Below are 13,530 nucleotides of genomic sequence, written 5' to 3' on the forward strand. Positions count from 1 at the left end.
CCGGTGTAGTAATACGACTTATTCTCGTACTATTCCATCCATCCATCCATCCATCCATCCATCCATCCATCCATCCATCCATCCATCCATCCATCCATCCATCCATCCATCCATCCATCCATCCATCCATCCATCCATCCATCCATCCATCCATCCATCATCTACCGCTTATTCTGTGGTCTGGACACGGGGGCAGCAGAAGACAGACATAATTTATTGTTTTACTTACCTGGTTCTGACTGGTTAGAGGACTGGCACAGCGTGTCAAATAGGCGGCACTCAGCTATGCACTACTCGGCACTTGTATTCCATGAAGCTGGAGGTGTTTAATCACAATGGTCGTGCAGCCACCTTTGCATGATATGGCTGTGTTGCAAATGTTGCACTGAGCTGATTGATCATTTTTCTTTGTGAAGTTGAGCCAAACTTTTGAGCGATGCCGCACCGTGTCCATGGTTGAAATCAAGTTGCAATATACAAACACGCTTCATGTGGCTTCTTCCTCGTGGTGTTCGGCAGCTATTTTTTCCGATCGGCAGTCACAACACCTGAACATGGAATCGAAATTTAAAAATTCGAACGGTTCCAGGAGCATCGGAGTGCTAGTCCCGGATCCCATCGATGTTCGATGCCCAACTCTAGTCTTAAGCTAGGCTGCTCTCCATTTTGCTTGTTTGGAAACACCGTAAGATTTGTTTTCTTATCTTGGCAAGAAAGAATCTGCAATGCTTTATTAGCCTTTAAGGGTCTGTGCTGAGTGATCATCAGACGCTAAATGTAAATCCTAGCGTTAGCATTAGCATTAGCTTCCGAATGGCAAGCATCCTCTTAAAACACTGGCCAGTCTAACGCAGAGCCTCTTGGCTTTTCTGGTCAGTCTAGGGCAGGGGTCAGCAACCCTGGTCCTTGAGTGCCACTATCCAGCTTGTTTTCCATGTCTCCCTCCCTTGACACACCTGAATCAAATGATCAGCTCATCAGCAAGCTCTGCAGGAGCCTGATAACAATCAAGTTTATTGCGCGGGTGCCGGTCCGGGGCCGCGGCCCTTCCCCGGCCGGCCGGGGTGGGGTGGAGTTGGGGTGGGGGCCGGGGGGTGTATGCGGCAGCCATGGTTCCCTCCCAGATCCACCCGGCCGGAGCCGCGTCTCCCTGTACCGGGTGCCGGGGAGGTGCCCTCTGGTGCCATACCGCGCGCCCCTCTTGGCCCGGGGGTGGGTTGTGGGGGGTGTGCTTCCCTCCCCTTGGTCTGTTTCCGGCCCTGTCCGCCTCCCTGGGCCGCGGCGGCCGCGGCTGCCCCCCGGCCGGCGGGGTCATTGGCGGGGCCTCTTGGGGCCCGCGGGGCCTAGGGTGAGGCTTGCTGTCCCTTGCCGGTGGGGTGGACGCCCCCTGGTCGCCGGCGCTTGGTGTGGCGCCGGCTCGGGGTGCGGGGTGGGTGCTCGGTGGGTGGGAGGGGGGTGGGCGGTCGCGGAGGCGCCGTGGGTGGTCTGGGGCGGGGATTGATCGGGGCCCTGACGCCTCTTCCGCCCTGGGGCCGGTGGTTCTGGTGGACGGGGCCACGCCCGCGGGAGCCTGCCTCTTAACTCACGCACTTCTCACTTCGGCACTGTAAATATTTTTCACCCTGGCAAAAAAAAAAAAAAAAAAAGATACTTTATAATATAAAGTAACTAACATTAGTGCAGTCATGGATTACAGTAAGCAGGCCAGTGCTGTTCCATATATATTTTTATTATATTATGTATATACAGGATATATGTATATATTTTCCCCAAGTTTCCATGTTCCTAATAAATTTAATAATAATTTAAAAAATATATATAATTATATAATATATATATTAATCATTTTATTAAATAAAAATGCACGTTGATACGACGCACATAAAAGTAACTTCCATTTTTTTTAAAAATCATTCGAATGTTGTATGGATTTACAATCCGCTAGCTTGTTTTTTCTTGTTGTCTTCTACTTGGGTGACGGCGCTTCAAGTATTAATTCATAGCCGACGTGCTACCGTGGTATGCGAGCTCAGCTTAGCAAAGAGTACACACAGTGGCACCCTCCATATTTTCCTTGAAATAATTCCAGGCTCTGGCTATTCTGGTCCGCTTTTTTGGCTTTATGCCACTTTCACGTGTCACCAATTCTGCCCTTTTTGGTAATTGACGGTGTTTTCAACTCCTCGCCGTAGTGAAGAGTGAACCGGCGATTCACTTGGCTCGTTGTCGTCGGTTCGTCTGATTTCCTCCTCAGGAAGGCGGCGGCGTGCATAAAAACGGCGAAAGGCGACGGATGGCTTTTTATGGATACTTTTAATTGACCAAAACAAAAACGTGGGGGATGCAGTCACTCAACTACGCGCACTTTCCCAACTCTCCGATCTCGCTCCCTCTCTCTCGCTCGCCCACTTTCTTCCTCTTTGCTCAATCTGACAATGCCGGTCACATTGAAATAACAGCAGCCCCCTTGGGAATACCAGTAACAACGGCTTGCATCGCAAGCGCCTGCCATTCTAAACTTTATCCGCATGTAATTTTTTTTTAACCCGCCATTACCCGTCGACGGTATGTTTTGCCCGTATTTACGTCATCGATGACATCTACAACATCGACTAGTCGGGACAGCTCTAGATATATCTTGGCAGGAGCATATCGATAATCTTTTGGGATACAATGTATCACAATACATCACCGTTTCGATATTTTGTCACACCTCTAATGCGGACATGTGATAAGTATAAAAAATGAGAACCTTTTTTCCATACATTAAGGTCTTGTTAAAGTTCCTCTTTGCTCTCCTAATAGTCGACTTTGATTAAGTCTTGTTGCAGCTATTAAGTGAGACATAAGTAGAGCTTTCCACCTGTCTCTACAATGTCCTTACAATATTGCCTTGTACCATTTCAGCAGACGCTGTAAATGCCGATGCTTTTTAGAATGATTTTCTATTTGACTTCATGAATAAAAAATCTTTCAGCCTTGAGAAACTTAAGAAACCAATAATTTGGAGTCCCACAAGTAAATGTCAGAAATATGAATTATTAACCGGAAGAAAACACTGAGAAAGTCATTTCAGCTTGCAAAAATGTTATCATTCAAAACAGAACGCTGAAAATTTCTTTTGCGATAAGCGAGTTTCTTCTTATGTCTAACGTGTCAGAAAACCTGTTTTGTGACTGTTGCACGATATTTGTTCAGCCTAATAACCCGCAGACATTGTACTGACTTTTGTTTGCTAGTCAGCCATTTTCTATTTAGCGGCAGCTTTCACCTGACTCTCAGCACCTCCGGCATCAAACCACCCACGCTACCTTATGGTCATTTTCCTGTGTTCATCAAATGTTACTTGTCATTTTCTGCAGAGGATAAAGAATACATGCACATTGCTGTTGGCAATTGTGATCCATATTGTCACCCTATACACAGGTGTTGATTTGTGCCAGATCCTTCTTTATTTTTGCATTACTGTGTTACAGGACTTATTTGGACCGATCTGGCTCTTATTGACCAGCTCAGTTTAGGGAAGGAAACGTCTGGGTAGCTCACAATACGATTTGCGATTCAAGGGTCAAGATAACAATGATCTTATGATATAGGAAGACAACAGTTATCGATGGTTCAGGAAATCATTCTACGATACTCGACAACACAGTTGTCCAGTGGGTACTGGATTTCATTCCAACCAAACGAGATGAATACCTTTTCACCAATCTGGTGTCATATAAGTGTAATCAGTTGATTGAAGTCCGGTGCTGCTTATTTTAGCAGAAATCTCATTGGTTGAACTGTCTGTGCTTGATCTGTTGGAACAAAGACCAGGACCCAGTGTGGCCTTTTGTGGAATCTGTTTGCCACCACTGCCCTACAATATAACTAATAAACAGCCATGAATTGAAATGAGTTTATTACTAGTATCCGTCATATCCATTTGAAACGGGTCGGATGTCTACGGCCGTCAATGGCGGCCAATGAGTTAATTTTGTGGCATTTCGTGTCATTTTTCGTTGATTTTCCATCACTCTGTGTTGATTTTGTGGCATTTCTGGGTCAGTTCCTGTTGATTTTGGGGCATTTACGGATCGCTTACTCTTGATTTTGGGTTACCGAACTAGGGAATCTCCCTAAATGAATAGGAAGTGACTCAAAATGAACAGATATAGCAATATCTCACCATTTCCATCTTTTGTAACACCCCTACTCTGTTGTAATCAAATTGTAGACTTGGCCACTGTTGTGTAGTATTGCTTTCAACAGCAATTGTTATTGGCTGTGATCACTCGGCGGTGCGGTTGAACTACGTAGCATTATATTCTGCCATATCTGTAAATATGTGTCTTGCTTTTAAGAGAATAGATGCAATGAGGGTATGACGTAAGCAGAAGAGAGAGGTCAGTGTGGCGGCAGTAGTGACTGGACATTGAACTGCCACAGGCATACGAACCGAAGTAAAATCCGAAACAGAGAGGGGAAGGAAAGTGTGCATACAGTGGGGCAAATAAGTTTTTAGTCAACCACTAACTGTGCAAGTTCTTCCACTTGAAAATATTAGAGAGGCCTGTAATTGTCAACATGGGTAAACCTCAACCATGAGAGACAGAATGTGGAAAAAAAAACCTGAAAATCACATTGTTTGATTTTTAAAGAATTTATTTGCAACTCATAATGGAGAATAAGTATTTGGTCATTACCAAAAGTTCATCTCAATACTTTGTTCTGTACCCTTTGTTGGCAATAACGGAGGCCAAACATTTTCTGTAACTCTTCACAAGCTTTTCACACCCTGTTGCTGGTATTTTGGCCCATTCCTCCTTGCAGATCTCCTCTAGAGCAGTGATGTTTTGGGGCTGTAGTTGGGCAACACGGACTTTCAACTCCCTCCACAGATTTTCTATGGGGTTGAGATCTGGAGACTGGCTAGGTCACTCCAGGACCTTGAAATTCTTCTTACGTAGCCACTCCTTCGTTGCCCTGGCTGTGTGTTTGGGATCATTGTCATGCTGAAAGACCCAGCCACGTCTCATCTTCAATGCCCTTGCTGATGGAAGGAGATTTTCACTCAAAATCTCTCCATACATGGCCCCATTCATTCTTTCCTTTACACAGATCAGTCGTCCTGGTCTCTTGGTACCCAAAGGATGATGTTTCCACCCCCCATGCTTCACAGTGGGTATGGTGCTCTTCGGATGCAATTCATTTCTCCTCCAAACAGGAGAACCTGTGTTTCTACCAAAAAGTTCTATTTTGGTTTCATTTGACCATAACACCTTCTCCCAGTCCTCTTCTGGATCATCCATATGCTCCCTAGCGAACCGCAGACGGGCCTGGACGTGTACTGGCTTCAGCAGGGGGACACGTCTGGCAGTGCAGGATTTGAGTCCCTGGCGGCGCATTGTGTTACCGATAGTAGCCTTTGTTAATGTGATCCCAGCCCCTTGTGGTTCTGGGATTTTTGTTCACCGTTCTTATCATTTTGACGCCACGGGGTGAGATCTTGCATGGGGCCCCAGATCGAGGGAGATTATCAGTGGTCTTGTATGTCTTCCATTTTCTAATAATTGCTCCAACAGTTGATTTCATTACACCAAGGGTTCTACCTATTGCAGATTCAGTCTTCCCAGCTTGGTGCAAGTCTACAATTTTGTCTCTGGTGTCCTTCGACAGCTCTTTGGTCTTGGCCATAGTGGAGTTTGGAGTGTGACTGATTGACATTGTGGACAGGTGTCTTTTATACCGATAATGAGTTAAAACAAATGCCATTAATACAGGTAACGAGTGGAGCCTCGTTAGACCTCGTCAGGAGAAGTTAGACCTCTTTGACAGCCAGAAATCTTGCTTGTTTGTTGGTGACCAAATATTTATTTTCCACTCTAATTTGGAAATAAATTCTTTAAAAATCAAACAGTGTGATTTTCTGTTTTTTTTCCACATTCTGTCTCTCATAGTTGAGGTTTACCCATGTTGACAATTACAGGCCTCTCTAATCTTTTCAAGTAGGAGAACTTGTACAAATGGTGGTTGATGAAATATTTATTTGCCCCACTGTATGCTTGTGTTTTGGAGTGTTTTGGACAACTAATGCAATTAGGCATACAGCCCGTTGAAGGTGCTATATGGAGTTTGTCGTTTTTTTTACTCACGACTGCATGGCATGCATGCTTGTACGATCATGAACGTAAGGCAACGATTGTTTGGCCCGTAAAATCAACACCAGAAACATATAAACAGCAAATGTGATTGTTTACTGTTAGTAGCAAGTCTTAAGTGGGTTAAAAAGTGTTTTTGCCAAGCACAGCCTAGGCCAGGGGTGGCCAAGCCCAGTCCTCGAGAGCCTCAATCCAGCCTGTATTCCATGTCTTCCTCCAACACACCTGACTCAAATTATCAGTTTCATTGTCAGACTTCTGCAGAGGTTGCTGATGAGCTGATCATTTGATCGAGGTGTGTTAGAGGAGGGAGACATGGAAAACAGGCTGGATTGGGGCTCTCGAGGACCAAACTTGGCCACCACTGGCCTAGGCAGAGGATCAGTGAAACAGCGCGTGGACGTGCAAAAGCACGTGTTTGCCCAAAATCTTCAACCCTATTGAAGGAAGAAAAGGGACTTTTTGGGGCAGTCTGAGATGAAATGTCAGGGCTCTGTTTACTCATCAAGGGCGGACTTGCATATGTGGATACTGGGGAGTTCCCCGGTGGGCCAATGGGCCCGTGGTCACATGAGCAGACCCTGAAATGAGCGCATCCGCGTAATTAAGGTAAATGCGGAGAGAGGCAAGGCAGTTGACTTCTGTGTGCTCGCATTGTTCCCAACTCTTAAAAACACTCTAAAATACTCTATATAATACCACCATTGTCATCATTTAAAATGAAATAGTCGCCTGATTTTAAAACCGCTCCATGTAGTGTACATTTGCGTACAGTACAATATTATGCGATTCCCCTGATTAACTGGTTGTTTAAGTAAATGGTAAGTTACAGTTCTCATTTTTTGTGGCACTGCAAATTGACAAATCTGAATAGGTACTGCCTAAAATTGATGAATTTGAGTAGTGGACCTCTCCAACTAAGCCAGTGCTTCTCAATTATTTTCTGTCACGCCCCCCCAAGGAAGATGTAAATGTTTCGCGCCCCCCCAAACTCTCTGCCGCCACTGTAAATAGTATCATTTGTCTATAAAATTACTACTATAAATACGCATCTGCCTAACATTGTGTCCTTTTTTTCTAATAAAGAAAAAAAGTAACATAGATCAACTTATAATAAAGTATAACTTTATTAACATTGTTTTGTTTGTAACAGAGAAGACTTGACGTGCATCAATTTGCCTGAATTAAAAAAAAAAAAAAAAAAATTCACATCCAAACTAAAAAATACACTCAAGGTACATTTTTGACCATTTGTTACAGAAAAATAAAATGTAATAAAATCAGTAAATAATACCAAATTAAAATTGATTAGAAACATTCACTCATGAGGACAATGTGCCAAAAAATTTGACCGAAAAAACAAATCTGAATAAAAGGGGGAAAAAGTGTCCTTGGACAGGACAGTTTTTGTTTTTGCTGCTCACAGTATTTACCTCCTTTGCAATGGTGTGGAGTTATTTTGCAATTAGCATGCTAACAATGCTCACTGGCTTACTGATATAACACTGACAAAGCAGGACGATTGTTGGCAATATTCGGCACGTTTTCACTGAAAAAATCAAGCGGCTTAACAATGAGATTGGGGTCTTAATGTCTTTAAGTGGCGTCTTAATTGATTTGGCTTCTTGCTGTCTGCTATAATTATTTTTAGACACAGTAAACAGTGGTCTTTCATCATCACCCACTGTATTAAAAGTCAAAGCTAAAAGGCAAACGGCACGAAAAAAGCGCATTCACGGCGGCCGAGGTAGAACCGTAGGTGAGGGCAGTCGTCGTGACGATCCCAAGCCGAAAATGGCATTTCTCGGGCGGCGACGTGAGAACAGGACAAGACAGTGGGTCGCTGCGTGAGTGAGTCCGGTCGGAAAACGGCTTTCGAAAACAGCGGTGGCACACTGCTCTTCATATCTGTTGTCTGTGTGTGCTGAGTGCTCTTCCTTAGTTCAAAAATACTGCGCGCACTCTGAAAATGAGCGCGCCACTGCCACCTACTGAGTGGATGTGCAAGTACTAGTACGGCAAAAAAAAAAAAAACATGTTCCCCGAGGTCACATGCGCCCCCCCTGGCATTGCTCTGCGCCCCCCCAGGGGGGCGCGCCCCACTATTTGAGAAGTATTGGACTAAGCCCATACTCAAAACTGCATTTTTACCATACAATTTTTTGGAAAAATGAAGAAAGCTCCTGCATGTAAACTGTAACCAGGTTACAGTTCTCATTTATGTGGTACTGCAAATCCGCAATTTTGAATAAATTCCAGCCAAGGTTGATGAATATTAGTAGTAGACCTCTCTGACCACTCCCATATTCAAAACTATGCATTTTTACTGCACCAATATTCAGAAAAATGAATTACAAGCCTTACATGTATACTTTGATCAGGTTACAGTTCTCATATTTGTGGTACTGTAAATCCACAATTCTGAATAAGTTCTGGCCAAGGTTGGTAAATATTAGAAGTGGACCTTCAGACTACTCCCACACTGAAAACTATGCATTTTTACTGTAACAATATGTAGAAATGTTGAATTCTGTGGACTTTGATCTGGTTACAGTTCTCATTTTTGTGGTACTGTAAATACACAATCAAGAATAAGTTCTGGACAAGGATGGTGAATATCAGAAGTTGACTTTCAGATTACTCCCACACTCCAAACTATGCATTTTTACAGTACCAATATGTAGAAATTTTTAATTATATGTCCTAAATGTGGACTTAATCTGGTTAAAGGTTACAGTTCTCATTTTTGTGGTACTGTAAATCCACAATTCTGAATAAATTCTGGCCAAGGTTGGTGAATGTAAATAGAAACCCCTCTCTGACTACTCCCATACTCAAAACCAAGCATTTTTGCTTTACAAATATATTGTAAATTTGAATTAAAAGTCCTACATGTCAGTCTTTCTTCCGCCGTACACATCGTTCAATCAATCAATAAAAATAAAAATCAAAGATGTAGGTTTGTGTCATATTTGGAAAGCTGATTTTTTTCATCAGCATTTACCATGGCTATTACCTGAAATTGGGACTTGTAATCATAAGCGGACTTTAAGGGGGGGGGCAGCCCCCTCCCTGGTGGCCGAAAAGTGTTATTGCATGTGATTGACTTTCCTATATATATACAGTAAGTTGTAAAGCAACAAAACTGCAACAAAAATGAATGAAATGAACAAAAAAAAAAATATATTTTCATCATGGGTCAAATTATTTTTCGAACAGATCATGTGACTAGCAACTTAGACTGTCATTTGCTTTGCATATAGTTTTCCACAAAAAAAAAAAAAAATAGGGCTGGGCAATTTTATTTTTTAAATGATTTTTTTCTTTGATTTAAAATATTTATATTTTTTTGATTGAAGCAACTTTTTTTAGGATTAAATGATTAAGACACAAATGTACTACCCATAATATGGCCCAAACACAAAAAGGATTGCTTTTGCATTCAAAAACTTTTTCCATGATTGAATTTTTTTCTTTTTTTTGATTGAAGTGATTTTTCTTTTTGAAAATATATATTTTTTGAAGCAACTTATTTTTTGATTGAATAATAAAGACAAAAATGTCCTAACCAAAATGTGGCCCAAACACAAATCAACATTACTTCAATTAAAAAAAGTTGCTTCAATCAAAAAAAAAAAAAAAACTTGACTTCAAACGAAGAAAAAAAAAAAAAATCTAAGAAAAATAGCTTTTACATGCATTTTTTGGGGGGGGTTTAGTTTTTTTAGTTTCAAATTTATTTTTACATTCAAACACATTTTACTTATTGAAGTGACTTTTTTGGGTTGAAAATATATATTGTGATTGAAGCAACTTTTTTTTGATTGAATAATAAAGACACAAATGTACCTCCATATGGCTCCGCCTAGGGGATACAATTTTTGACTGGGGTAACTACATTGGCATGACACCGGCGGGCGTACCATATTCACTGGATGACGATCTTGGCAAAGAGTATTTCCTAAGCAGCCCGATTTAGAATTCCACTCAAGAATGATTGGGGGGGGGGATGCTCATTGTCAACTTGTTATTATAAATATTCTTGCAATTTGATTTTTGTTTGTTTGTTTGTTTGTTTCGGGGTCATTAACATGTTATGCCCACTCCCCCACCCTAAAAGTCAAATTTCACCTATGCTTGTAATTCCCTCAGGATAACAAGCGGGCATTTTCATGAATTTCAGCCCAATCTGTCTGTGTTATGGGACTTGTGTCCGACTCTTTATCCCTGGGCTATCGTATTTGCACCAAGGCCGACCCAGCCGATACGCAGACTATGCAGCTGCTTAGGGCCCCTGACCACTAGGGAGCCCCCAATCTGGCAACCTCATTTTATGTTTTTAATAGAGCATCGTGAATAATGTGGCGCGCATTGCCATTTATCTATGCAAACATCCGTTTTCTTGTCATTACAATCTGGCAACCTGGGGATTGACGTTGAACCTGCTTTGCGATGATTGGTGCTCAAACTTGCTTGGAAAATAGATGCACGAATATGTCAAAGAGAATTTATCCTTCTGGAGCAGAGAAACAAAAAATCTGATTAATATACAAAATATGTACGTATAGGTTGGATTGCGTGTATGGGTTTCACAGTACACTGTGATGAAATGGTGGAACAAAAATATGGGCCCCTTGGCATTATTTTGCTTAGGGCCCCCAAATGGCCCTGATTTGCACTTTGTACTTTGCATTCCAACACTTTGCAATGCAAGTATAGCAAAGCAGCCCCAAAACTTTACTGAACTTTCTGATACTGGGCTTAATATACACCCTTGCTGGACGCCTAATGCTGTATTTTCTATTTGTCTTGGCTGGTTTTCTACACATGGCTGATTTTCTCCCTTGCATTTTGTTACTAATTGGTTATTCCTTTGTTGGCGTGCAGCCTAGTGTGGGTGGCGGGAGCTTGGGAAGAAGGTGGGGGCTTTAGTGTTTGCCCCCGTCAAGGCACGGCGGCTCCACTAGTCAGCTGTTAGACAGGCAGGGAGGAGCTGGATGTGCTTGGGCTGGATGACTCACTCACCGCGCACTCATTCACTCTCTCTCCCCTCTCTCACACACACATATACACATTCACGCACACGCACGCACACAAACATAACGAAAAGATCAGCTTGTTGGTCGGACGGCCGGCTCTCAGTCTCCACGAGCACCGGGACCAGCAGCAGCAGCGGGGAGACCAGGAGGAAGCAGCCGGGAAGGGTACGAGCTGCACCGGACTGCTTGCTGGACTCCTCTCGGTACTCAGCATCCTTCCTGTTCCTCGCGGATTAAAACAAAACAAAAAAAAAAGCCTGCCAATCAAGTAAGAAGCTAGCTCCACTTAGACCGAGGTTAAAACTCTCCTTTTAAGCATGAGTGTGGAATAGCATGTTCGAGTTAATTTTTTTTAAAGAAGAAAAGAAAACTCCCATAAGGATAGATCGCATCACATATATCACACACACAGCTGGAGACAGTTGTTAGCCTCGTGGCTAACTCGCTAGCGTGGGCTGGAAACATAAGCGGGTAAAAACATGACAAATGTGTTTGCATGTGTTTAAGTGTGCGTGTGCGTTTATGTGGTGGGCCTTCAAATGCGAAAGAGATGAGAGTATTGATGTTTCCGCGGTGGGTGGGTTGGTGGGAGGTGGTGCTGGAGGTGGGGGCAGGCACTGCTAGCTCTGTAGCGGGACAGAGGCGACTGCAGGCGGGGAAGGACGAAGCCAGTGCCCGCGTGGAAATGCGACCCCGGTCGTTTTCGAGCAGGTTTACGTGTGCATGTGTAGCCCAAAAACATTAGTGCTGCATGCAAGGTGTCATTGCTCAAGGTCTCTCATCCAGCATCATGGAGGCAGAAAGAAGAATATGATAAGCAATTTTTTCTAATGCTTGCCACCTGATGTTATTAACCCTTAAACAGCAGTTGGAAATTAAGAAAAATATGAGCAGGGTAAACATGTAATATTTATAGAATTAAGTTGTAGTATTAAGGGAATATATCGACTTTTTTCAGGGTGGAATGTTGATTTAATACGAGGATAAAGTTGAAAGATTCCGTGAAAAATACATTGTAACATTACAGAGATAAAGCTCTTATAAGATTTGATTGACCTTGTAATATTGCTCAAAACTGTGAAACTGTTAACCCCGCATATTTGCGTTTCTGGAACAGCAGATTCAGCTATTCACAGGTTAAAATATTTTCTTAGACATTTTTTTCTTTTATTGTGTGGTTTTTGAGAAGCGACATAGTTATATGTGTGGGTAAAATGCTGATTTTTCTAAAGAATTTTTTTGGGGGAAAAATAAAATAATAGAAGAAAGTCATGATATTCATTCTGTAAAACTGTATAATGAGCACTAATATTCTTGCGAGAAAAAAAATTAACATGAATATAGTTCAAATGTTAAAAGAATCTCGTCGCCATATTAGGAAAATAAAGCAACATTATTGTTTGAAAAGGAAATTGTAATATCAACAGAATAAAGTTGTAATGTCGTGCGAGTTGAATTTTAATATCAGGAGAAAAATTTAATTATTTCAAGTGTTAACTGAATGTTGTTTTAAAATATTCCAGCGGTGCACGATAATTCTCGGTTTGATAATTATCGGTCCAATAATAGGAATTATGACGTCATCCCAATAAATCCAATAACATTATTTATCGGCTCGGTAATATACTGTATAATGTTTTTGCCAGGGTGTCGGTGGATTGGGATGTGTGCGTTTGTTTCCACTCCTGTTTTGCCAGTATGCAAAGTTTTGTTACTGTTCTAGAGGCCGTATTTTTCCATCACTGAGTGAGAAACCTTACAATGGCAATTAGCAAATGTTTGCATTTTACAGTGTTAGTTATAAGTTAGTAAGTTATTGATAGGCCTTTTGGTTTTTGACAGGCTTGCTGTCCTATAATTGCCAGGTTAAGAAAGTTGTTTCATGGGCCAAGACCACAAAAGTCTCCTCTCCTGTTGCACCAAATGTTTTTATCTGATGACAAAGCACACTATCTGTTGGGTTTATGTTTTAGTTCAGTGCTCACTGTTCAGGGAACACATCCTCAATGACATTGACTGATTGTGATTGACTCAAATTATATTTACTTATAAATAAATATGGGAACTTTATTTGAAGTCAAAACTGTTCTTGTCTTTGTTTTAGTTCATCATAATAATGTTCATGTCATCATGAAAAATCTGGTTAGGTCAAAGGCAAATCTATGCTGAATCCACCACTAGTATTTTTTACGCACAGGTGTTCAAAAACTCAGGTGAATATAAATTAAAAAAAAATATATATATATATATATATGTATATATATATATATATATATATATATATAATCGGTTATCGTATCGGTATCGGCCTTGAGAAGCAAGAAGTTAGCGATATCGGTATCTTTTTC

The 13,530-nt window shown here is 41.8% G+C and overlaps 1 protein-coding gene across 4 annotated transcripts in view; it reads left to right on the forward strand.

Moving 5' to 3' along the window:
* The window catches only part of LOC130907664 (1-phosphatidylinositol 4,5-bisphosphate phosphodiesterase beta-4-like), a 144,412-nt gene that overhangs the window by 4,893 nt on the left and 125,989 nt on the right, over positions 1-13,530 (forward strand). Inside the window, exon 1 of one of the 4 annotated variants that reach the window (XM_057823004.1) lies at positions 10,909-11,450. The exons of 2 other annotated variants lie outside the window; for them this stretch is intronic. The gene's annotated coding sequence lies outside the window, so the exon portion shown is untranslated. Of the gene's footprint in view, positions 1-10,908; positions 11,451-13,530 lie in introns of those variants that run through there. One more of the 4 variants, XM_057823005.1, reaches the window with a different exon arrangement.

Source organism: Corythoichthys intestinalis, chromosome 19 (genome assembly GCF_030265065.1).
Source record: "Corythoichthys intestinalis isolate RoL2023-P3 chromosome 19, ASM3026506v1, whole genome shotgun sequence".
Lineage (NCBI taxonomy): Eukaryota > Metazoa > Chordata > Actinopteri > Syngnathiformes > Syngnathidae > Corythoichthys > Corythoichthys intestinalis.